Here is a 24,704-nt window from a genome sequence, read left to right as displayed (position 1 = left end):
ATGATGTAATCTTTAAACACTTCGCGAATGTAAAGTGAACGTCGGGTTGCTCTGTTATTTCTTCTGTTTCTTCTCTCTCTTCCGTTATCTTCTTCCTGGATTGAAAATTGACTAACTTCCTTGAAAGTAGGATCATTTTCGCCGTCTCTTTCTCTCACAACATTGTGAAGTACACAAATACACTTAATAATGTCAATAGCTGTTTCTACGTTCGTTTCGATTGCCTTACTTAACACTCTCCATTTGGCATACAATAAGCCAAACGCACACTCAACACATCTTCTCGCTCGAGACAGACGATAATTAAACATATTTTCAGCAGGGCCAAGATGAGTTCGGGGAAATGGGCGTAAAAGGTAGGGTTTTAGAGGGTACGCTTCATCTCCAATCAAAACCACAGGCAGTTTCACATTTGAGTTTGGAAGTTCTTCATCGGGAGGCATGTTGAATGTATTGCTTTCCAGGCGCTGGTACAATGCTGATCCTGAAAATGTACCCCCGTCGCTTTGATTTCCTCTTCCTCCTACTTCAATAGATATGAATCTGTAGTCTGCATCAGCTAATCCTTGCAGTACAATTGAAAAAAAATGTTTGTAGTTGTAATAAAGTGAACCACTATGTGGTGGACATTTCACCATACAATGCTTACCGTCAATTGCAGCTACACAATTAGGAAAATTCCAGCGGTTCCAAAAAGCTCTTTTGCTGGCATTCAATCGTTCTTGTGTGGGTACAGGCATGTGAATCGGAAACAACTGAAGCCAGATAGCTTTGCATGTGTCTATAACTATACATCTTACTGTTGAGGCTCCCATTCGAAATGAAAATCCGAGTGATCTGAAAGAAGCGCCGGTTGCTAAGAACCTGTAAGAAATCAACCATTTTAGACAATTTTGACATTTTACATTGTTACAGATTATGCTTATCATATGCACTGCCATTGAAAAATAAATTATCTCAACTATATGTTTTGGCTGCATGTAATGTAAATGTGAAAATTATTGCAACAGAAATATATTTATTCGTCTCATACTTTCTTTTTTTTTGGTTACAGCAGAAGAATTGCGTAAGAAATGGAAGAATTTGAAAGACCGATTCAGGAAGGAGCTGAGAAAAATAAGAGATAAGAAGTCAGGTGCTGATGGGGCTACCCAACAGGAAAGTGACTGGCCATTTTTTCCATTGTTGCACTTCTTACGGGATCAGATGACTCCAGCACAGATGAGCGGTAATTTGCAAGAAATGACAGCTTCTGAAATCCATGATACAGCAGGAAACAGTGATGATGAGGGAGGACAGGAGACACAAGTACGGTTTGCAAGTGAAAGAACAGTAGATCGACCGCAAACACCTCCAAACACGTTAGTTCGGACACCAGATACTCATGAGCTTGTTCGAAAAAGGAAAAGAGACAATTCACAGGACGTGGCCACGCAGAAGCTCTTACAAATAGAGGAGAAAAAACTGGAATTCCTACGAAAGGAAAACGAGCAAGAGAAAAATGATGACTACCATTTTTGTATGAGCATTATTCCACATATGAATAACTTCACCTCGCGACAAAAATTGCGTGTGCGTAACAGAATTCAAAGTGTGATTATTGAAGAGTTAGATAAAATAGAAGGCACACAGACTAATCAAGGTGGGCTAACAGGATACGTGTACGGGGAGGACGGTCACTATACACAATTACCAATTCACAACAACCAGTCATACCTCCCAGGACCTTCTCATATTTAAGTTGTTGAAGTTTTTAGCATGGTTGCAGTGTACAACAATTTTTTATTTGTTTTAAATATCAAGCAGTGTTTTTATATTTATAACTAATGACTATATTTAATATTTCTTTGTGAATTCCTGGTTATAATATGACAACGCAATTGTGGTATGTAGGTATCTATGTAATGGTATTTCACGTTTGATTTTCTTTTAAACGTAAGTAGTAAAACTTGATTTACTTTGTTAAGGCATATAATTTTTTTTTTGTCGTTCTGTCCCTACATAATGATTCATTTCTTGTCACTCCACATGAGTAACAACGTTAATTGTTTCAAATAACATTTATTTAACAAAGAAAAGCAAGAACTGTGCCATACGAATAATTTGAACCTATTGAAAATTTGTGAGATAACACTTAATAGTTAAAGTAAAAATAACGTCTTAATCACCTTATAGTTACCACCAATCTTTCTTCAGCACATATAGGTCTCCTCCAGTTTGTTTCTTGTTTCGTAATAGTGGAACCGACTTGATCAAGTATGTACATAAAAGTTTCCAGCGACATTCTCATGTACTGGAAAAATCTGTCCGGATGTCTTTTCACTACCGCGAAAAGGTGATGATATTCACCATTATAACATCTACTTTCACATATTTCATGTATCCACAATCGTCTCCTTTTTTTGTGTTAATACATTGTACTTCAAAACAGTATTTTCAACGAGAAACATACGGCGACGCACCTTCGACAGCGACATTATGATACCAATGAATAGGTGTGTGATTGCACTCCGCTGTGGTCTGTTCTGTCTGGAACACTAGCGCTGCTTGCCGCTTCGCTGCGGAACGCTGTCTGTGTGTAGCGCCGTCGCTACGCCCCGCCCCGCCCCGCGTCGCGCCGCGTCTTGCCGCGTCGCGCCGCGCCGCGCCGCTGTATGTGTGTTTCTACCCTTTGGCTGCACCGAGCCGTTCCCTGCGTCCTTCCCCGCTCTCCATCTATCTCCTCACCCTCCCACGCGCTAATAAATTATTATTTTTTTTGCAGCTGTTTACCACAGTTTCTCGTTACACAAAAACTAAAAAAAAAAATCAAAATTTTATCTTATTCTGCAGGATCATTTAAATATCAAGTGCCTCATACACTAGGCCCGAAAAAGGATTTTTTTTTTTTACATATTTGCCATGTCGACTATTATCATGTCTCCTCCCCCCCTCCCCCGACCAACCTAAACAACAACAGCTGGAAAAATTCCCGGGGAATAAAACGGACTGTTGCAATTTAATTTACATTTTTGTTTTAATTTGTTACTAAATGCAATGCTAGTGGAGCACATGGATTAAATTGAATGGAATAAGACCTCTTGCAGAGTAATCGCGTCAAACGTGTTACTGACATTCTATTGTAACCCAAGAAAATTTATAAATTTTTCCATTTCTTACCAGTCTCGCGTAACTTTCTGTAAATACACATGCGCTGGTCGATGCGATCAAAGAGCGCGTATTTACTGCAGGTGTACTCCGCTGCGTTAAGAAATAAATATTCTGTTAATTCAATTTAACACATTTTGTTGGTAAGGCTGTTCCGATTGTGTTAAGTTGTAATACCTATTTATAACTTAGATTTCATTTTTAAGCTAAATGTAGCATATACAAACTGTAGAATTTTAGTAGAGGTCTCATAAAAGTTAACAAGCAACCTCACATTTTTCCTGCAACATTAATTCGAAAGTGCACTTGTATGAGTTTTAGAATAAAACTGAATATGTTTTAAATTTTAAAAAAAAATGGTTATATCTTGTATTTAACTACATTATTAGGGGCCTGCAGATTTCGCGAAAAGATTTCGAGACTAGATGAAAGTTAAAACACTATAGCATCGTCTGTATTTCGTGATTGGTGAGTTTCTCCCAGGTACATATCTATTGTAACAACACCAGTCACAGTTATTCAGTGCGTAGTAAACGCTTCCTGAGTGGCTCGGTCAAATAAGGCAACGATTTCTCTTGTAGAAGGCCGCCAATCACAAGGAAGAAACCACAGGTGCGGGTATACCTTGCAAACTAATAAGTGTTCAGATCTTTTTTTAATATGTGTGAATTTACTAAAGTATTAGTAGTATACAAATGTATTTTCTGGCCCTGGCTTCTTGGATGAATATGACATTTGACCGTGACCCTGGCAGCCAATTTGAATCCGCCATCTTAAACTCGCCATCTAGGAATCGAATGCCCCACTCACTAATGCTGCAGTTTTCTTTATGCACACAATCTTGGATGTGAATGACATAATAGTTGCACTATTCGTTACGGCCACCATCTTGGATTATAGAACATTGCAAATTTTCGTTATGGTCGCCATATTGAATTAAAATAACATGTCCGCCATCTTGTATCTGATGGTCACGTCCATTTTTTTTCGATTCTGACTTCATGTCTGCAATCTTGTTTGCATCTGCTGGAGGCACCCATCTTGGATGACGACATGTCTGCCATCATATTTTTTTTCTATTCTGCTGGAGGCCGACATCTTGGATTCCATCATCTTTGCTTCTGCTGTTTGTTCCTAGAGAGAGCCAGCATCGCTCTGTCTCATCACATAAGGTCAAAGTACCATTACCTGCTAATGTTGTTGTGGTCCTTATAGCTATATTAAACTGATTTTTTTTTTTCAAAATACATTGGAAGCACTGTGATTCGAACCAATGCAGCTTGAATCTCTAGGCTGGAAAAAATACGCCTTTAACCGCTCGGCCATTGAGACATTTGCCAGGTTGAGAATAAATTAAAGTATATAAAAAATAACAAGCATATTTGGACATGTATTTGTGTAATTTGAAGGAATAATAGCATCGCCTGTTCGAGACAGAACCACCATATTGTTTTCAGTTCTCGCTACCAGGAGCCCTACTGTCACTTAGTACACATACCATACACCAGAGTGCATTGCCACCATATTAGTTTAATATTTGTCCACTAGAGTGCAAGAATCATTTGTTAATATGCTTTTTTTTCAAACAGGGTTACTGGCGGAAGATTTCTGCGAGTGAACACCACTGTCTCTGATTTGGTAGTGTTTTACCTTTATTCGCCATGTCGTGCCCCACTGCTGCATCGCAGTCAGCGTGGGTTGCAGTCTGTCAGTGGCTAATTGTAGGTTAAGTGACCAAACACACAATACTGTGTCGTCCACATAGCAGCCTAGTTTATCGAGTTGATGCTCTGGTTTTGGCATGTCGCTTACGTAAATATTAAATAGTACATGGCCTAAGAATGCTGCCTTGTGGCACCCTTACATGTATAGGTTTCAGGTCTGATCCAGAGACTTATAAGGTAACTTTAAATGTTCTGTTAGATAAGTAAGAAGTAACTAGCTTTAAATAGCAGTCAGGGAATCCTAATTGGTACAGTTTATATATTAAGCCTGGACTCGAAAGACTCTGTCAAACGTTTTTATTCTACGTGCAGGAATGCAGCCACTACATAATCCTGGACATTAAACGCGCTCGTTGTTTCCTCTGTAAGGCGACCGAGCTGTTGTACCGTGGAGTGGCGCTGAGGAAACCAAACTGCTCATCAGGCAAGATATTGTTCTCTCGTACGTATCTGTTCAGTCCGTGTAGTACGTAGTAGTATACACTCGGCTACTTTCGAGGGTGTGTTGAGTAGGCTGATTGGCCTATAGTTTGGCGGTAGTGTTTTGTCTTCCCCTGGTTTGTGGAAAACTATGACATTGGCTTCTTTCCATTGAGAAGGTAAGTGGTGTAACGTTAGCATTGCATTTATGTACGCAGATAAGTATCCCAGGGATTGGTCTGGAAGTTGTTTGAGAACGACAGCCTAAATGCCGTCGTTCCCTGGGGCTTTTCTGGGCTTCATGCGTTTAATTACCATTTCAATTTCTTGTGCTTTATTTGGGAATGGCTTCTGCCACAGTTGGCTGGTGTGATTTTAATACGCAATATCCTGTAAATAATGCCATTAATTGCTTGTCACAGGGATGGTTTTTCGGCTGGAAAACAGTTTCCAGTGTGTTCGCGAAGGCTTCTTCTTCATCGCGGGGCTGTAAAGCTGTTCCAGCTTCAGTTTGGAGTGGAGGGATTTTTTTCCCCCCGATTTGCTAACGAGGCAACACAACTGTCAAAGCAAACGGTACGGGTTTCACCGATAAATCATCTCTAAGTGACTCAACTGAACAATCGTGATGTCAGACAGCTTTTTGGTCTGAAACTGCCCATGAGCCTTCGATGCCATAAAAAAGTCCTGTCCAAATTTCACCCCCCCCCCTTTTTTTTCCCCCAAAACCCAACGAGAATGGTCTAGAGGACCCTGGACCGTAGGAAGCCACCCGCTGTGCCATTTTCAACTCAACAACCACCCTGTCCCGCTTTGTCGCTAGTTTTCCCTTCCACGTACCCCCGAATAATACCTCAACCTTGGCTCTTCCAAGTAAACACCGCTTCTCTCAAAAATTTAGTGGGGTTCACATTGTCCTTTCTCTACCTGGTTTTATTATCCTGGCTCGTGGAAGTGCGGCACATTTCTCGGATGTATTACAAGTAGCCACCTTTCCCCGTGAATCACTTGAAATTTTATCACGATTAAGCGAAATGACTTTTAACGCGAGGTTACGAAATACGTCGTTAAGGCCGGTATTCCAAGACACAAAAATGAGGGCTTAGGTGTTAATTATGCTAGACCTGTACCCTAACCGTATTCCAAGTGCACAATTTCACATGGCCAGTCCCTTATTTTTAGAAAACTGATTTTGGTGTCCTATTCGTTGCCGATCTTTTGCCCGAATTCCGCGCATGCGCAGAGTTGACTTTTTTTTTGTTGATTTCGCTTAGCTGGCGGACACGCGTCTGGCTTCATTAACTCGTATAGAGTTAATTCTTAGATTATCTTGGGACCAATAAAAATTTTGTTGGTATGCCAAATAAAACTTTATGATAGCGAATCCATCCTGGCAAACATTTTTTACCTACACTTTAATGGTAATTACATGAAATAACAACTATAAAAGTACTTGAGAATATTAGAAAGACCATTCTATTTTATTTTATGATATTGATGCTATATCTATTATTTACATTTGTATCGATGGTTGTTAAACGTCCGCTAGTGGGTTAAAAAAAGTCAGTGTCTCGCCTCCCGCTGGGCACCGTTTATTAAAACTGTTACCGATTTGTTTCCCTACAGGGATTCGGTTTAGATATGGCCCGCGAGTTAGGTTACGGTTATGTCCCAACAAGGCAGTGCATATTCACTGCCTTACCCGAACCAGTGATTCTACAACGACACCCAGATTCATTTATTCGCAGACCTTCAATTAAATTAATAATAAAATTGTTCTAGGTAAATAGTCTGTACATTGGACTAAATGATGGAGTAAATATTGGAAAAGGATTTTTACATTATTTAGAATTGAAATATATATATATATATATATATATATATATATACATATATACAGTATTATAAATAATACACGTACTAAAACGAACAACTACAATTTTAATATTTTAAGAAATTTAAGCTCTGGGGGGTGTAAAAGGGTTAGGTATTGTTTTAAAAAGAAAAATAAATACTTTAGAATTTATTAGAACTAGAGGTTAGAAACTAAGAAAGAATAATGTGCATATAGAGTTATGTATTATATTTTCTTCGATTTATCAAAATTCGTCCCCTGAAAGGATAAAAAGGAGGTGAGTTTTGAATTATTAAAAAAAAAAAAATTATCTCTGAAACTAATAAAGCTAGACGTTAATATTTTGTTGAAAAATAATAAAATAATAAATCACACATTATTTTTTATCACTTTGCAAGGTTCTGCACCTAAGGGATGAAAAAGAGGTGATTTTGATTTTCAGAAAAAAATTAATAATTTCAAATATACCTAATAGAGTAAATTAAACTAATAATGAATATCAATCATATAGAAGTTACGAATTAGGATTTTTTCTTTAATTTTTTTGGGGAATCCATCTTTTCAGGAAGTGAAAAGTGGGTAAATATGATTTATCATAAAAAAAAATATCTCAAAAGCAAGCTGGAGGTAACAAACCTAACCCGAATAACATTCATGAGTTAACTTACATTTTTATGTATATTTTTGATATTGAACTGCAAACGGGGTGAATAGAGGATAAATATTATTTTTTAAGTAAAGTGTCATATTTCAAAAGATAATTAAAAGAAAGTTTAAAAAATAGAGCATGAAAACCTTAAAAAAATAGTTACATAGAGTGCCGTTATATTTTTCAAAATTCATCCCCAAAGGTAGTGAATCAGGGGTTAGGTTTGTTCTTATAGTAATAATCTTATCTCAAAGTAAGTTAAGCAGAGGAAAAAAAATGGCTAGAATAACGTATATTATTAGGTAGGTATCGAAGAATGGCAACCTATTATAGCCGTTGCGATGGAGCGCTTTCCGGAAAATGTTTATTTAGTTTTTTGTTTCATGGTCCATTGACCCCAAATACAACGTCAACTCAAAGGTTTATGTCACTTTGTAGAAATTTTCCTTATTTTGAAAGTTCATCGTCATCTGTTGTGGAGTTGCCTCGTGCCTTGTGCAGTCCCAGCGCGCTGCTTGCGACACCCGGGTTTTGCAGTTGAGGTATCTGTTGCTCCAGTTAAGACTGTGCACGTTGCTAAAAAAATTTCCGGGACGGGTGGCGTGGTTATTTGCTTAAGTCGCGGCCGGGCCGTCGGTAGCTATGGCGTCATCTCTGTCCGGGTGGTCTGGGGTGCGTTGGCCAGCCTAAATTCGCCTGGGCGATGTTGGCAGTTCTGTGCCTCGCGCGCAGTTGGTAGCGCGTCAGAGCTTGTCGCAAGAGCAAACGTTTCGAGAAGCCTAAGATGTACATCAAGTTCTGTTCCTGCCCGAACACGCCTGAATATTCACCTTCGGCCAACTTCGGGATTTGTTTTATTTTTACGCAGGAAAAATGAATTCAAATATTAAAAATGGGCGGTTATGTTAGCTACATTAAAACACTATGGACGGTTAGTTAGGTTAGTATAGCGATGTACATCAAGTTCTGTCCCTGCCCGAACACGCCCGAATATTCACCTTCGGCCAACCTCAGGTTTATTTATATTAATTTATATTTCTCTGTTTATTTTAATGTAGCTATACTAACCTAAATAACCGTCCATAGTGTTTTAAAGTGTTTTAATGTAGCTAACCTAACCGACCACTTTTAATATTTGAATTCATTTTTCCTGCGCAAAAATAAAACAACTCCCGAGGTTGGCCGAAGGTGAATATTCGGACGTGTTCGGGCAGGGACACAACTTGATGTACATCTTAGGCTTCTCATTGGCTGGAGTGGGGGTAACGGGACGTGCGTCTGTTTCGTGTCGAAAGTCGTTGTTAATTCTGCTGACGTTTTGACGTCCCGCGATGTCATCGTCAGTGGAAAGTAATACATTATCCTCCCAGGGCTTTTTTTTCTACCTTCGGACTTACGTTTCAGGCGTGTGTTTCGGCCGTGCTGCAGAGAGGAGTGAGGTTATGTAAGCGATGGCGGCGTTAAAGGTAACTTCGAAGTTAAGAGGCCCACGGCCCGTTTACCTGGTGTGAGAACGCGTAGAAGTATTTCAATAACATTTCTTTCAGGGTAGGTTGTTCGGCGAATGCTGTGGTTAAACTAAACAACATTGTTATCTAAATCATTTAAGCATGCACAGCGGAGTTCACTTCTTGCCTAGGAATATAAAACAATTTATGTTTGTAGCAGGACGGTCGAGGTTGGTGGCCATTCGTATGGGTTTTACTAACCTGTAATTACATAAATAACACAATTATTATTTAGTTTTTGTGTATTTGATGGTGTGAGTGGATGTGTCTTTATTTATTTATGAACAAGTGCTTGTTTTTGTCAGACAGTTTATTTGTTTCCATATAATAAATTGTTGAGGTATGCAGTAGAATAACCTGTTTTTTCTTCTTTCAGTTAATGACCTACGACCACCTTACCCTCGCTGTATAGAGAGAGAGAGAGGGAGACATTCCCGAGTGCCCAGCATTTCCAGAAGAATTAGGTACTTCGAAATCTACTTACGCCTGTAGGCTGTGCTCAAAGGGATTGTATGATTTCATACCATGAGTTTACACAAACCATTTTTTTAATATTTGACCTTTAAATGGGGTGAAAGGTGGCCAGTTTAGTTTTATAATAAATGTCATGTCTCTGAAACTAAGTAAGTGGATTTAAGTTATTCAGTAACATTTAAAAAACATACAAAATCTATCAACTCTTTTTACGACTTGCTGAAGTTCTGCTTCTAAAGAGGTGAAAAGGTTGTAAACATGGGTTTAATGTTAAAAAATAATATCTGCTGGTCCAATGAAACGTAATCGTGAAAATTATTAGAATTTTTTCAAGTAATACTAAGACTAACTTCTATTCAACTTACTTGTAATCTACATTTTGAATGAAAATTCGATTGGGTATAAAATTTTAAAATATTGTAGGTTACTGTAATAAAGTGAAATTAATTCATCATACTGAGCACATCTATAACCAAAATAAATGTAAGTGTATGCTTAAACTTTGATATAATTTGAATTAAAGGGAAAAAGGCGCTTTATCAATTGTTTATAAATGGCTCTCTCATTGAATGATAATGTGTGATTTCCTGAAGATAAATTATACATGTTTGAATACACTAAAACGGTACGTATAAAATTGCATACTTAATCAATAAAAAAAATCAACAGGTTACCACATTACCACATTATAAAATGTCATTCTTAAATCAAATAGGTACCCTGAAAATGTATTGTATATTTCTTTGTAAAATGTTTGGAACCATTAACACATTATTCTTACAATTGTAAAATATCAGCAATACCCTCAATTTGCGAGAGTGAAGTGGTTGGTTATTAGCTTGTGTAGATACATTATAAGTACTAACATATTACATTGTGTTTTTTAACTTTATTGCTACGTTTGTTTATAATCTTTAGTACGCATGTATGTATTTTTTAAAGTCATTAAGTTGGATAAGATAACCTTTTAAGAGTCATAAAATTTATATCATGTAATTTTTGTGTAGAAAGCTAAATATTTAATTTAATATTTAATGTAAGTTATATATTTAATTTAAGTTGATTTAAGTTTACGATTGATTCAGAATTTGTAACAGCATGTATTTATGTAATCTTATGTAATCAAAATTGTGAAAATTTAGGGTTATTGCTATGAAAACATTTGACTCTGTAATAATGTTGTAAAGCGAAATTTTTTAGACATACGTACTAAAGGGGCCTCTGACGTATAACGATTCCTAATAACGGCCTTCCGTGTAATCCATTGAATAGAAATCTACTACAGCTTTGTTGCCGACGTCTCAATTTATACCCATTCCTGATTTGGTTTTTTTTGTATCATGGAATTAGACAGCTATATTTTTAAAGTCAACGTCACGTCATTAAAAATTTCAGAACTTCAATAATGGCGTATTGTTAAAAAAAAAAACTTGACAAAATCATCTTTATAATGTGAATATATGATTTCTTATTTTCAGGTCTTAATATAAGCATGAAATACTTTATTTTATTTTTTGGAGGTTTATATATATTGTTATTAGTGGGTAATTTAGGTCTGAAAAAAATAGCCCAATTAAGTAAAGAGAGTTTTATTTAGTGACTCATTTCTACACTATTAATTAAATTATAACCATTTAATGGACTATCCCCAAAGTAATCACAATTTTAATAAGTCTACTATTCACTCTCACCACTGAAGTTCAGCTCGACAGTCTCTCTCTCCTCTCTCTTTCTATCTCTCTCTTTCTATCTATCTATCTCTCTCTCTCTCTCTATATATATATATATATATATACTGTTCTTCCCTTAACACACACCTCGGACCTAACACACTGCCTCGCACTTCTCACCTCCGTCAGCCGTGACACCGTCCCCCGATGGACCAGACTCGTCGCCCACTATCGCTCGCCAAAGGATCAATCACACTTTGCAATTCACTGCTCCTATTTCCCCGTGGATTCGCCGGTATCGCCGCCAGTCTCTGTCACTCGCTCACTTCCCACACACCACTGGTCGGCCTCCGTATTACGTCTCGCAGTCCTCCGAAGTGTTAGTCATGGCATTCATCTTTACCGTGGCTAATTAAATCCCAGTTGGTAAGGCACATGATGCATGCTACCCTTCCTGCATTGTAGAAACCCCCATGATAGGAAGGCCTGAGACCCATTTATAGTCTACCCGCACTCTCACCTATCCCAACCCAAAAACTTACTTTAAGTAAGGTAAGGAAAATGAAATCTCACTGCTAACATGCATAGCTACAGCATGCCAGCAATATGGCCATAGAAGGCTGGGGCCGCGCTATTTCTGTCGGATACAGTTATTATTATTAATACTAGGCCCCTATCATCTTAATTGGTAACGAAATTAAGATGGTGCTTCTTTCCTTATACTTAACCACATTTTCAGCTATTACATCATACTTTTAAACAAACAATAAGCATAACATAGACATAATAGATAATTATATAGGTAAAACGATTAAAAAGAATTAAGCTTTAACTAAATTATCAAAGGTATGAGGTAACTATTATAAATTTTAACCAAAAAGCTAAATTATAAGTGAATAAAAAATTAAGCACAGGCATACACATGCTGAGAATTAATTAAAACTTAAAAATTCCCGTTTGCCAAATCAAGATAATAAGTAGTATTATATTGAAACCAATCACACATTCAAGCAGTAAGATTTCGAAGAAATACCACCTATTGTAGCCGTTACCATGGTGCGACTTCCGGAAAATATTTATATATAGTTTTTCGTTTCATGGTCCGTATACCCCAAAACCATCGTCAACTCAAAAGTATATATATATATATACACACACACACACACACACTAGCGGACCCAACACACACGTTGTTCTGTTCAAACGTTTTAAATTTGAAAATATTTACAGGAAATTTTCCTGAATCTGATCACAGCACCCTCTGCCGGGTCGAACTGAAATAAAAATAAATATTCGATAACGCGATAACAGCGCTTCCTACCGGATCCAATGTAAAAACATCCAACGTAAAACAACTAAATTTAATTTAATTAATTAAAAATATTATTTATCGGATTGAATTGTGAATCTAAACCATTCTTGAATCCACCTGAACACACACTGTAAAGTGGACCCGACAGACGTTGTCCTAAAATTATATATTTTTCTAAAACTTAACAAAAAATCATAAAAAAACATAATAAAAAATTAAAAAATACAAAACCTAAATTTTAAATATACTTTAAACTTTAATTACTATATGCAATTTTTATTTTATAAATGTTATAATTTATTTTACAAACTTATATTTTTATTTTTAAATAGGCGTTCAATACGTCATAAGTTGCATAGAATAAAATGAGAACTGACGATTTAAAATTGTACGTGTATGCATCATTAAAATTACGAAAAAATAATGTTAATTACTCACTTCAATACTGCACCTCACAAATTTGCACAATGTATATTTTTAATTACAGTTTAAAATGTTATTTCAATAAATTATAATATATTCTCAATAAACAATTATATTTTAATATTAATGTAATAACAACAATCCATAGAATCCATCCAAAGATTAACAACACATAAATAAATACACAACACACACATATATTTACTGTAAACCTAAACCATTCAAAGATCAACAACAATTTATTAATAAAAAATTAATTAAATAAACATTTTCCAGTGGACCCAATTGTGAATCTAAACCATCCTCGAATCCCCGTGAACTCACACAAAAAATTTCATCAAAATCAGTCCAGCCGTCTAGGAGGAGTTCAGTGACATACACACGCACACAAGAAATATATATATAAAGATATACATACATACATGCATACATATACACACACAAATCACACACATAAATATATATCAAATTTTTGTGGACAAAATAACTGCCGTAAATTTTCACAAATCACTTCCAAATTGATACATAAAATATAAACACTGAAAATCTCGGTCAAGTTCGTTAATGGGCCATATCTGATCAAAGGGGTACAATTGTGAAACGTTTAAAAAAAAATCGGTAGAGCTTTCATAACATAATTAATATCACATCCGTTGGTTCTGCTATTCTTATCACTTTAGACTGGACTCCTGCCCTTTACATGTTCATTATTGCGCTCACTGGCCTTCACCAAGGTCAGCGATTTTTCGTCATTTCGATTGACTTGCACTCTATTCTCTATTTTTGTTGCTGACTCAGGGTCATCCAGTGCGTGTCAAAGAAACAACAGGTTTCAGATCTATTTAACTAACGAATTTTTTCCGAATTCCTCGCAACAATATAGTTATATTTATTGACTGGAAAAATTCGCGGGTTCAATGACCTACAGGGTAGATTACACAGTCCTCTGAACTGCCGGCAATTAACGCCAGTTCGTTTGTTTATTTATTTTATTTATCGACTTTATATTGGTGAATAAGTTAAGGCGATACGCCTTTTGTTATACTTAACCACATTAAACATTTACATTTCTCTACACTAACATTGCATATTAAAAACAAATTATTAAATAAATAACAAATAACTCTTGATATAAAATAAACTTGAAATGTACAATGATAAATATACAAAGATAATATACAAAGATAAAGATAAACAGAAAACTAAGTGGTATTAAAATCGAAATTGGCATACACAACTGCAGAAATGTAATTAAAGGTTAAGAGTAATTATTTGTCAATATGATATAGTATTACTAGGACCATGTATTTTTCGCGAAAAGAATTCGAGACTAGTTGAGAGTTGAAACATTGTAGCATCATCTGTGTCTCGTGATTAGGTGTTAGTTTCTTTGAGGTACTACATGTCTACTGTTACAAACAACAATTACTAGAGACCTGAAAAATTCGCGGGATCATTTCGTGCTATGCTAAAATTCAAATAATTATACCTTACTGCTGCTTCTGCCATTGATCCACTGTTAATCTGGAGGACTGAAGGCCAATTATAAACCCTCACTCATAGAAGTGTCGAATCACAGGCCACCCAGTCGATACGATTCACAGTCAGCAGCCAATGTACAGTTGGCATTTGCCCGAGTTTGTAGAGGATATTGGAGTCTATCCTGGAGGTCATTGAACCCGCCAATTTTTCCGGTCTCTACCAATTACAAAAATTCAGTGCGGTAACAAACGCGTCCTGAGTGGCTCAGTCACCATTCACAAGGAAGAAACTGCTGGCGCAGCCATGCCACATTGCAGTCTAACAGACATTCAGATTTTTTTCGCGAAAAGTGCCTGCCACTAAGTATTACATTGAAACCATGCTGCCACGCTTTCACACACATTCAATCCTACAGCAGGTAAGCCGCGAAGTGATCATGCTGAGTAGGTGTTCCAGAGATGTTTCTTCCGCCTGTGTTTCGTTGGTTTCTGATAAGTAGAGACCTGCAAAATTCGCGGATTCATTCGGTGATGGGCGAGAATTCAAACAAATATACCTCTTAGATAATTTTGCTATTGGCTTACTGTTCATCTGGACGAATCTCAACCAGTTATAAACCCTCAACCAAAGAAGGATCGAATCACAGACAAACCAGCTGAGACGACTTACAAGTCGGCAGCCAATGAACTTGCGTTATTTGCCCGAGTGTACAGGGGTATGTTCAGTCTATCCTGAAGGCCATCGAAACCGCGAATTTTGCAGGTCTCTAGTAATAAGGTACAATCTGAAAATTAACAAAATTAGTATCTATACAATCTATAAATCCTTTGCATAATAGAACTTTAACAATGCATTTGAGTAACCCGGTTATGCAGTAGAAAGTATTATTTAACAGCGTAGTCCGTTCGAATATCCAGTTATCTGAAATTACGAATAACTCTTCGTTTATTTGAGGTGAGTTTTTCGTTTAAAATTACGTAAATTTACTGTAATTTTGAACAGCCAAGCCGGTCATCTGAAAGACACGTCTAGAGTCCGGTCGGACCAGTCGACGAGCGGGTAGGAGTCAAAGCTGAGAGATAACTACATCCGGCCACAGGCCCCGCCCCCCAGGGCGTCACAAAGGCGATGCCGCGACCGGGTGACAAAAACACTTCTCCCCGCCTTGCAGCGCACCCCCTCATTCGTCTTAAAAGGCTGACGACGCCGCCCGGCGCTGATAACAAAAGACCTCCTCCCCCCTCCCACCCTAAATAGCACAAGGGCGATATGGGGGGGAAGAGAGAGCTGCGTCGACTTCCCGCGAGCTACTAGCGTGGCGGCAAACATCCGCCCCTCCCGCAGTGCTGCCAACCGCTCGCTCACGCTCCAGCGACCTCGCACCACGAACGAGAGATAAGAGACTGGAAAGAAAAAAAAATAACCAAGATTTAAATTACCTTTAGGACTGACTCCACAACTCTCCGCAGCTTCGATGCAATTTTGTCTTTACGATCTTCCTCAAAAACTAATAACTTTATATATATATATATATATATATATATATATATAAAAGTTTTATCTCATGTTGTTTCTGAATTAGTTTTTATATACATGCAATTTTTTAAATTCGAATTTCAAAACTGAAAAAAAAATTGTTGTACTTTTTTTTTACAAAGATAGTCCTTGGAAAGCTAGATACCATTAACAATTTTACAAAGTTCTGCCTTGTAATTTTACAGGAGATATAATTGGCAACTGAGTTTACAAGGATTTTCCCTGTAAGAAAGTACACAATTTATTTTAGAGTGACGAGTGCAATAATCATTGATAATCATTTTAAACCATAACTCATAAACTTATGAAAATATATTTTAGGAATCTACAGCTACAGTGCGTGCGCCACTAAATAAAAGATACCTGACTTGTCCATTATCGTTGTACAACCTGGTACACAATAAATCTAATATGCCTCAAATGCTAGTAGTTGATTTATCTAAATCAAAGATATTGTAGTATCGAAGGATCATCACCTTTGCGCTCTCGAATGCAAATGAATGTAATGAAACAGCTCGATGTATAGTCTGTAATTTAAAATAAATTTGTTTGTCTTCTACAATTTTTTTTTTGCAGTTTGTTAAGACATTTCTTTTAAACTCTTAAACTATTTAATCATTAAAAAATTTATTTGGCAGAAATTTTATAAGATTATTAAATTTTTAAATTTAAATAGTGTCAATGTAGCTACCTACTCAACAAAATAAAAATATAATTTTTACAAAGGATATGTATGTATATGCATATAATAGATACCACTGTACAATAAAGAGCTAGAGGTAAAACAATTGAAACCATGGGTAGAGCAACGAATTTTTCGCGGATTCCAGGTTAAACTTAACTTGCCTGTACACAATAAAGCCTTTTATGAGTGTTCATTGGTCTGTCACAAGATCACATCCTATGTGATTGGGTTATACCTGACTTATCCTTGTTAATAACAGACTTGAGGTCGTCATACGTCACAGGCGGTCAAAAGAACTGTAGTCCAGTCATTGAAGTGAAGTAGATCAATACGTACATCAAGTCTACTTTGCTACGCAGTGACTCCGCTAAACTTTCGCTGCTCGGCCAATGACTAGAGACAGGAAAAATTCGCGAATTCATTTCGCGATAGGGTAAAATACAAATAGTTACACCTCAGCGCTGCCTCTGCTATTGGCTCACAACTCACTTGGATGACTCTGGGCCAGTGGGAAACATCAGACCAAAGCTTTATCGAATCACAGGCTGCTACTTTGGAACGCCTCACAAGACAGCAGCCAATGAGTGGGTGGCATTTGACCGAGTGTACGTAGAACTATGGAGTTCATCCTGGAGGTAATCGAACCCGCGAATGGCTTCTCTGGCGAGCCAGCCTGGAGTGGGACTTCTTCGCCCGCCTCGCGCGGCGCCGCCACGTGTACGGCCGGCGGTCGGCCACACGACTTGGCAACGGCGCGCGACCGGAGCATCTTCCTCTCGTCTCTGAGGTTTGTGTGGCCGTTCGGCCCTGGACCCGAATAACTTCACTGGCAGCGCAGAAAATTGTACGCCATACGCGACACGATTATTTATTTCGACTTTATTATCTTGAAAAATTATTATAGCTTCATGTTATCTGCTAAATAATTTTTAGATAATACTTATAATATTAAAATCGAATAGTTTATTGCAACGTAAAAACAAAATTTTTAACCTTACAAAATCTAAACCACTTTCTGGATTTCAAGAAATTAAACTGTTCGGTAGCCTAATTAGTCATGTATTAGTTCATTAGCCTAATTTTGTTTTGAAGCCTTTTTTAATTGAGTAGGTATAAATAGAAACCATCTCTAATTAGGTATTACCATCTACGAGACAAAGTTTCAGCGATTTAAATTATAATTATTGTTTCTAAATTAATTGATATTTAAGCCATGTAAAGCGAAAATCTCTTTAGTGATTTTAGAGAATGAAAAAAAATATTGAATTACAAAAACAGTTTTCAAATAAACATTTCAGGTACTATTGCAGGTGTAATATCGGAGGTTTGATAGATTACCTACCCAAGTTCTGCTTCCGTAAGTGTAGACTACAAAGAATGTAGGGTAAGTTTTAATTTTATATTCATTAAAATTTGTGCTGATATAATATCACGTGTACGTAATTGTTTATGGTGATACAGAAATGTAAAATATAACATCGCAACTCAATATATAATTATTTGTTTTCAATGTACGATTTTTATGCAATATTCTCTGAATTCCATAAAACCATTTAATGAGATTTTTTATTCCTAGATGAACATGGCCGCAATAATAAACTCAAATATCCATTTATCTTTTGGGTAATTTTTGTTTTATAAGGAATTCGTGTTGAACTAACTAAATCTTTACAGTTGATATTTTTTCTTTCGGGCACATTGATATAGTTTTAGACGACAGATATAGTGAAATAAATATAAATTAGCTCTGTAAAATATTTTGCTTGCCACAACAATTTTAATGTTAAATAGTATTATTTTCACTAAAATATTTTAATATACGGTGTGGCGAAAGTTTTGTGTTTGGTGAACCAAATCTTGCCTCTAAAATAATAAAGGTACTACGTTCTGATATGACTAAACCAGATCTACGTGTGCTTTTTATGTAGGCCTATTTGTTTGGTACGAACAGAACCTGATATTTAATAAAGGTGTGCTGCTATGGAATTAAGATCACTCTTAGAGATATCATTGAAAATAAACTGTGAACATAAACGTTGCTCTATAAAGCTCAAGAATAGATCGCGACGATGTAGCTACCTAAAACAAAACCAAATTTTATCCCAAGTTTACCGTACTCATATTCCGTAACTAACAAATTTAATGTATATTCAGACACTTTGCAATTCTCCAATAAACAATGTGCACACTGTAAAAAAATATCTTGATTTTGCTGATCTCCAAGTTGGATTCTGCGCAAACAATGCTTAAGAATAAACGTGCGATTGGCAAGTGCATAGGTAGGCCTACTGTCGACACACGAATCTTAACTATTTCGAGCGGAAGCAAACACACTCTGAAAGTCCTGGCCAAATATGGCCTCCGGTGCAAGCAGACCTTGTTGCAGTACAATGAGAGTTCAGAATGCAAGCACCATAAAGATTAAAAATAATAGAAACAAACTAAACATAGACGTTACTCTGGGGCATTATCAAGAATAGAGTTATTTACTTGCTTGCCTTGGAAAAAAATGATAGCAAATAAGTAATAAGTGCTAACATATGCTGGAATTACAATGGTATAAAAATTATTTAACTTAAAATTAATATTTTTACGCGAAATTAATAAACTTCATTAAAAATGACGTATAATACATCTGTCAATACGTTCATTGAATGGTTCTTGAAAAGGGGAACATCTTAAAACATGTGTCAATGTCAACATCCACATATTTCATTTTAAATATGTTTTTAATGAATGATTTCGTTGGTGAATCATAATTATGAAACAAGTAATGACTATCTGTAATGAAACTGTGTTGGTATAATATTTTTATATACATTATTGTTTATTAAATTTGGTTAAAAATGAATTATTGTAAAAGAGGATAAATTTATTGTGAAACTTACACAATTATTATTATTTGATTTGATTTTCCGAATACAACTGCATAAACTTAAATAGTATGATCTCTATCTCTATATACAAAAATGTATGTAATGAAAACTGAACAAGATATGATTTGGAATGTGACAACCCCAGAATTATTATTTTTATTTTTATTTTTGAAATACTATAGCCCCTATCAACTACAAGCACTTGAAACAAGAAAAGCAATCAGTGAAACGAGAATGTACCTACGTGAAATTGGAAAAAGAAGCCCTACGATAGCTGTCCAGTCACTGTTGTAATTTAAGAATCCACCATACTGCCAAAACAAATTTATTCGGTCACTTCATACCCTTGCATATATCCAAGCTATTTTTGAGGTTTCCATGCAATTAATGACATACAACATGATATTTAACTTAACTTTCGGTAATATTTGTTAATTTACGAAGTTAAATGTTTAACCTTATTAATTAGTAGTAATTGCATAAAACATATAAATTTCAAACAGATACAAGATAGTTTTCTTTAACAATTCATTTTTCGCAGTAATATGTTTAGATACACTCGACTCACTCAATTTGCAACGTGTTTTATAAGTCTATCGTACGAAGTGTGATAAAAAATACGGTGAATGAATTTTTATAGCAGCAACTGTTGACGCTACGTCTATTTGAAGTAATTATGTCAATAGCCTGATGCGTTGAGATAGTCACTGTGAAGTTTGAACAAGTTGTGACATGTCAGTCGGCTTCCAGAGCCGGAATAGCGAGGTCGTGTTTACAGTGTCTGTCGCGCATCATGGACAGAGCACAAGAAAATTTCCCGAATTCGTCTGACCTCAGGGTAGAATTCAGAATCAGAGGTTTGCTCTGCTCATGTTTTATTTTCTATTGGTTGATTTCTTAGCGTGAACATTTTTATCCGTTTTAATTAACACTACATGATTCGCTTACTTCTCCCCTAGCTGGGCATCGTTGGCTCATGGTCGTAGAGGGGACGTGTCCAATAACTGCGGTCCAATCATGAACACAGTGCGAGAGTGTGAAAGTCTGCATTCTTAACTTGCGACTAAATGAATGCGCGAACTTTCCATAACTTTAATCGTGGATTTCGAAGAACGAGTTATCATTAAGTTTTGTTTGCCAAACGGAGACCAGAAAAATGGACCTTACTAAAAGGAAAACTTTTTAACACCATTACCGTCATTGAGATGGCTACGATGGAGCAGCTGTAGTAACTTCCGAAAAAGTTTTCAGAAATGCTTCCATCATGGAATTAACATTCGGATAAGTGCTCATCTCTAGCCAAGGAGAGTATTTTAAAGGAGATTAGGTATTATTTGATAGAATTTATTACCTTGTTCGTAGTAAAATAATTAGTCACTCTATTTTTTATCACACCTCGTATAGAAACATTATATCATTAGCTAAAATGTTAACATCAGGATACATTCCTCAGAAAACTTCCATAAGGTCTGCTAATCGTTCCACAGAATAACATATTACTAGGGGCATTTTTTAGCGAAAAAAAAAAATATCGTTCATAAAACTGATTTAAGGTATGCCTGCGCTATCAATTGTTCCCTTGTAATTGGTGGTCGTCTGCAAGGGAAGCCATTGCCTCATTAAGCGGGGCCATTTAGATGTAATTGCTTCCGTAGTGAGTGGCTATGATTGGTGTGCTTAAAGTATACATGTATTCAGCCGACCACAAAACTCAAGACAATGCTACAAAGTTTTAACTCCTAGCTGGTCTGAAAATATTTTCACAAAATATACAAAATGGCCCTACTCATTACCAGCAGCCATGTAATCTAGAGTTGGATTTTCCAAGAAAACTTCCATCGTAACATTTTGTCCCAAACACGGAATTTCCCTACAATTTTGCCATCAACTTGACAGCACCTTAGTTCACGTATAAAACATCAAGGAAAACCTAGAGGGTTTTCCAGCTGAATCAAACATTTAATTATTTTTTTTAAGTTTTGTGATCATAGAGTATGAAGGAATGAAACTACCTAAACTAGTTTTTTCATCAATTATAAATGGTTGTATACCTAGTGATGACGTTTCCTATCATTTAATGAGGAGAAACCTGCAAGATTTTAATTACTACTTGGAGATTTGCTGCAAAGCATACGATTTTACAATTTAAAATTGAACCACAGGTATAGTTTTGACAGCTCCGAAGGACCAGATTAATCACAAAATTTCAAAATTCAGATGACCCGGCCAGTCGGTAATGTAATGTGGGCTGCATGGCCGTGGCCAGGACTCTGTGAAGGAGGGGGTCCACTAAAACCATTTATAATTTTTTAAATAATTTTTCTCTTAACCGAATTTTAAAACAAAATTTAATTTCACACTTAAATAAAATCTCAGGAAATAGCAAACTTTTAGATTTCCAACTTTTCCAAGTACAAATTTAAGTAATGATTCTGCTTGAAGAAACTTTATATTTCGTATTTTTGGTTTTATTTAATTGTTTTTTGTACTTTACTATTAAGCCAATTATTTGATTATTTCTTTAAAACAAGTCATAAATACACATAAACTTATGTTATTAAACACCAAAAAAAAAGTACGTCACGTTTGTATGAACGCCATGCTTACAGTAACTGACACGTGTGCAAACTGGAATTAAATATAGGCCACTTGGAAAAACTATTTCTGCGCTGCTGTGTATGAGGAATGTCGGACTATAATAGGGAGGTAATACATTATTGTAGCCCACTAAGTATTACAATAATCCTTATAAAATAATCTATAAGTAACTAATTTGCTATGATTTTCTTATTCAGTCTAATATATATTTTTTTTAATCCTGAAAGGGGGAGGGGTCCGGACCTCTGGTTACGTGCCTGTTGCAGCCGAAAAACAATAGACATAGAATTATTTTTGGTACGTTTCCATAAAATAATGATAAATTTGCAGGTCTCTATTAGCGAGGATATAATTAGGGATGTTAAAGAAAACAGTATGTAATCTGAGAGTTTTAATTAGTTTAAGTTCAATCACTGTAAGCAGATACAGGAGAATTTCTAGAGCTAATTCTGCAACCAGCAACAAACACCTGTAAGTATTTACTACGTGCATAGTTGAATCAGATTTGGCGTGATTTAATACGATTTCTTGGACATAACGCCATTGTAGTTTTGCACAGTTTGTCACGAAGGAACAAAACTGAAAACATAAACCCACAGAGAAAAAGCACAAATCAGCTATGTAAAACAAATAAACCCAACCATATACCTAAACATGTATTACGGACAACACACCGATAACAGCACAGGCGGAAACATTCAAATTTAAATATCGGACGCCACAAGAATTCCGTGGAAAGAATTTAGTCATGGAAAATAAATTAATAACAGCTCAGACGAACACATCGGGCTAACAACGACGAGGAGACAGTTTCAACAACAACAGTAAATGCAGGCAGACAACAAAACCTGCACAAAGCAGCTGCAGCGCAGTTACTAAAGTAAGAGCGAATCACTGCAGTTTAATTGAACACCTTCTGCAAAGTCAGCAGGTTAGGGTGTGCATGGGGTTGTGGAGTCCAAACAAGAAGGTCATTAAAAGCAAAATTTTCTCGGCAGCAGACTACGCGTATTGTCTTAAAGTGTTTTGATTTTCGCGTGAATGGATGGTTTTGAAAACGCTCACTCAAACACATCGTACCTTTCATTTTAAACTGTGTATTGTGATGATTAGTAGAAATTCTACTAAACTTTAGTTGTTTTCACAGTTTCATATATTATAGTGAGTGTTATTTGATGATCAAAGATTAAGATAGGCCATTTGTACAGCGTTTTTATGTCGCAAAGGATCAAGGGTGAGATCCTACTAATATTATAAATACGAAAGTGTGTTTGTTTGTTATCACATATCTACTTAACGGCTGAACGTATTTTCATACGCCACAGGATACTTTTCATCCCGGAAATATGTACCTATAGTTCCTGTGGGATATATATATATATATAGATAGATAGATAGATAGATAGATAGATATGAGAGAAAATTGATTTTAGACCACGTTTTTGCGATGGTCTCTATGGCAACGGCCGTGGCATTGTTGATACTTCCTTCGTATCCATGGAACCGGCTTTAGTAGGCTATTGTTGATGATACATTCTTCGTCTCCATGGAAATGGCAGTAATTCTTTTGATGGTGCTTTCCTCATGATATTGGTTTAATAATTAGGAGTGCAATAGTATACTGCCTTTAGACTTCCGAAGCGAAGCACGGGTACATAAGCAGTGTAATTTATTTGTAAATATGTAAATGTCACGTAAATCCAGCCAAGATTATCTATTGTAATGAAAAGTGTGTGAGTGAAATCCACGCGAGACAAAAGTGGAACTTCTTGCTTATTAGGAATAGCTAGACATAAATTACTGGTGTTTTTTATTGATCAAGAGATAAAAATTGAGAATAAATAGTAAGGATGCGGCTGTGATCTAAAAAAAAAAAAGAAAATTTTCCAAATAAATGCTACAAAGAATTTCATATTTAATTTGACGAAAACATGATTCATTAATGGTAATTATTTCTAATTTTTATGAATCATTATCCACAGAATTAATTATCAGTGTCTATCATAGTGACAAACTGGCTTATGATAGCAAAAATATGACACAAACGTTTGGGATTTAATACATTCTAAATTCCTACAATTGTTGTACCCGACCTGGTACTTGGGGTATTAAGTTAATTGCACAAATCGATAACACTTTTTCGCACGAATAAATAAATAGTAGATACTTTAAATAAAATAAAAGTAATATGGTAGCGTCAATTGTTAGCCATCATGGAAACTGAGAAGTAGACAAACACAAGCAGTGTATTCTGTAGCATCACTGCTGCGTCATTTCTACCTCTCCCCTGCCGTCTCTCCTTAGTTGTTTTATTTTCATTTGAGATCATTCCCGTATCGTCATAC

This window comes from Bacillus rossius, assembly GCF_032445375.1.
Source record: "Bacillus rossius redtenbacheri isolate Brsri chromosome 4 unlocalized genomic scaffold, Brsri_v3 Brsri_v3_scf4_1, whole genome shotgun sequence".
Lineage (NCBI taxonomy): Eukaryota > Metazoa > Arthropoda > Insecta > Phasmatodea > Bacillidae > Bacillus > Bacillus rossius.
This window is presented reverse-complemented; position numbering follows the sequence as displayed.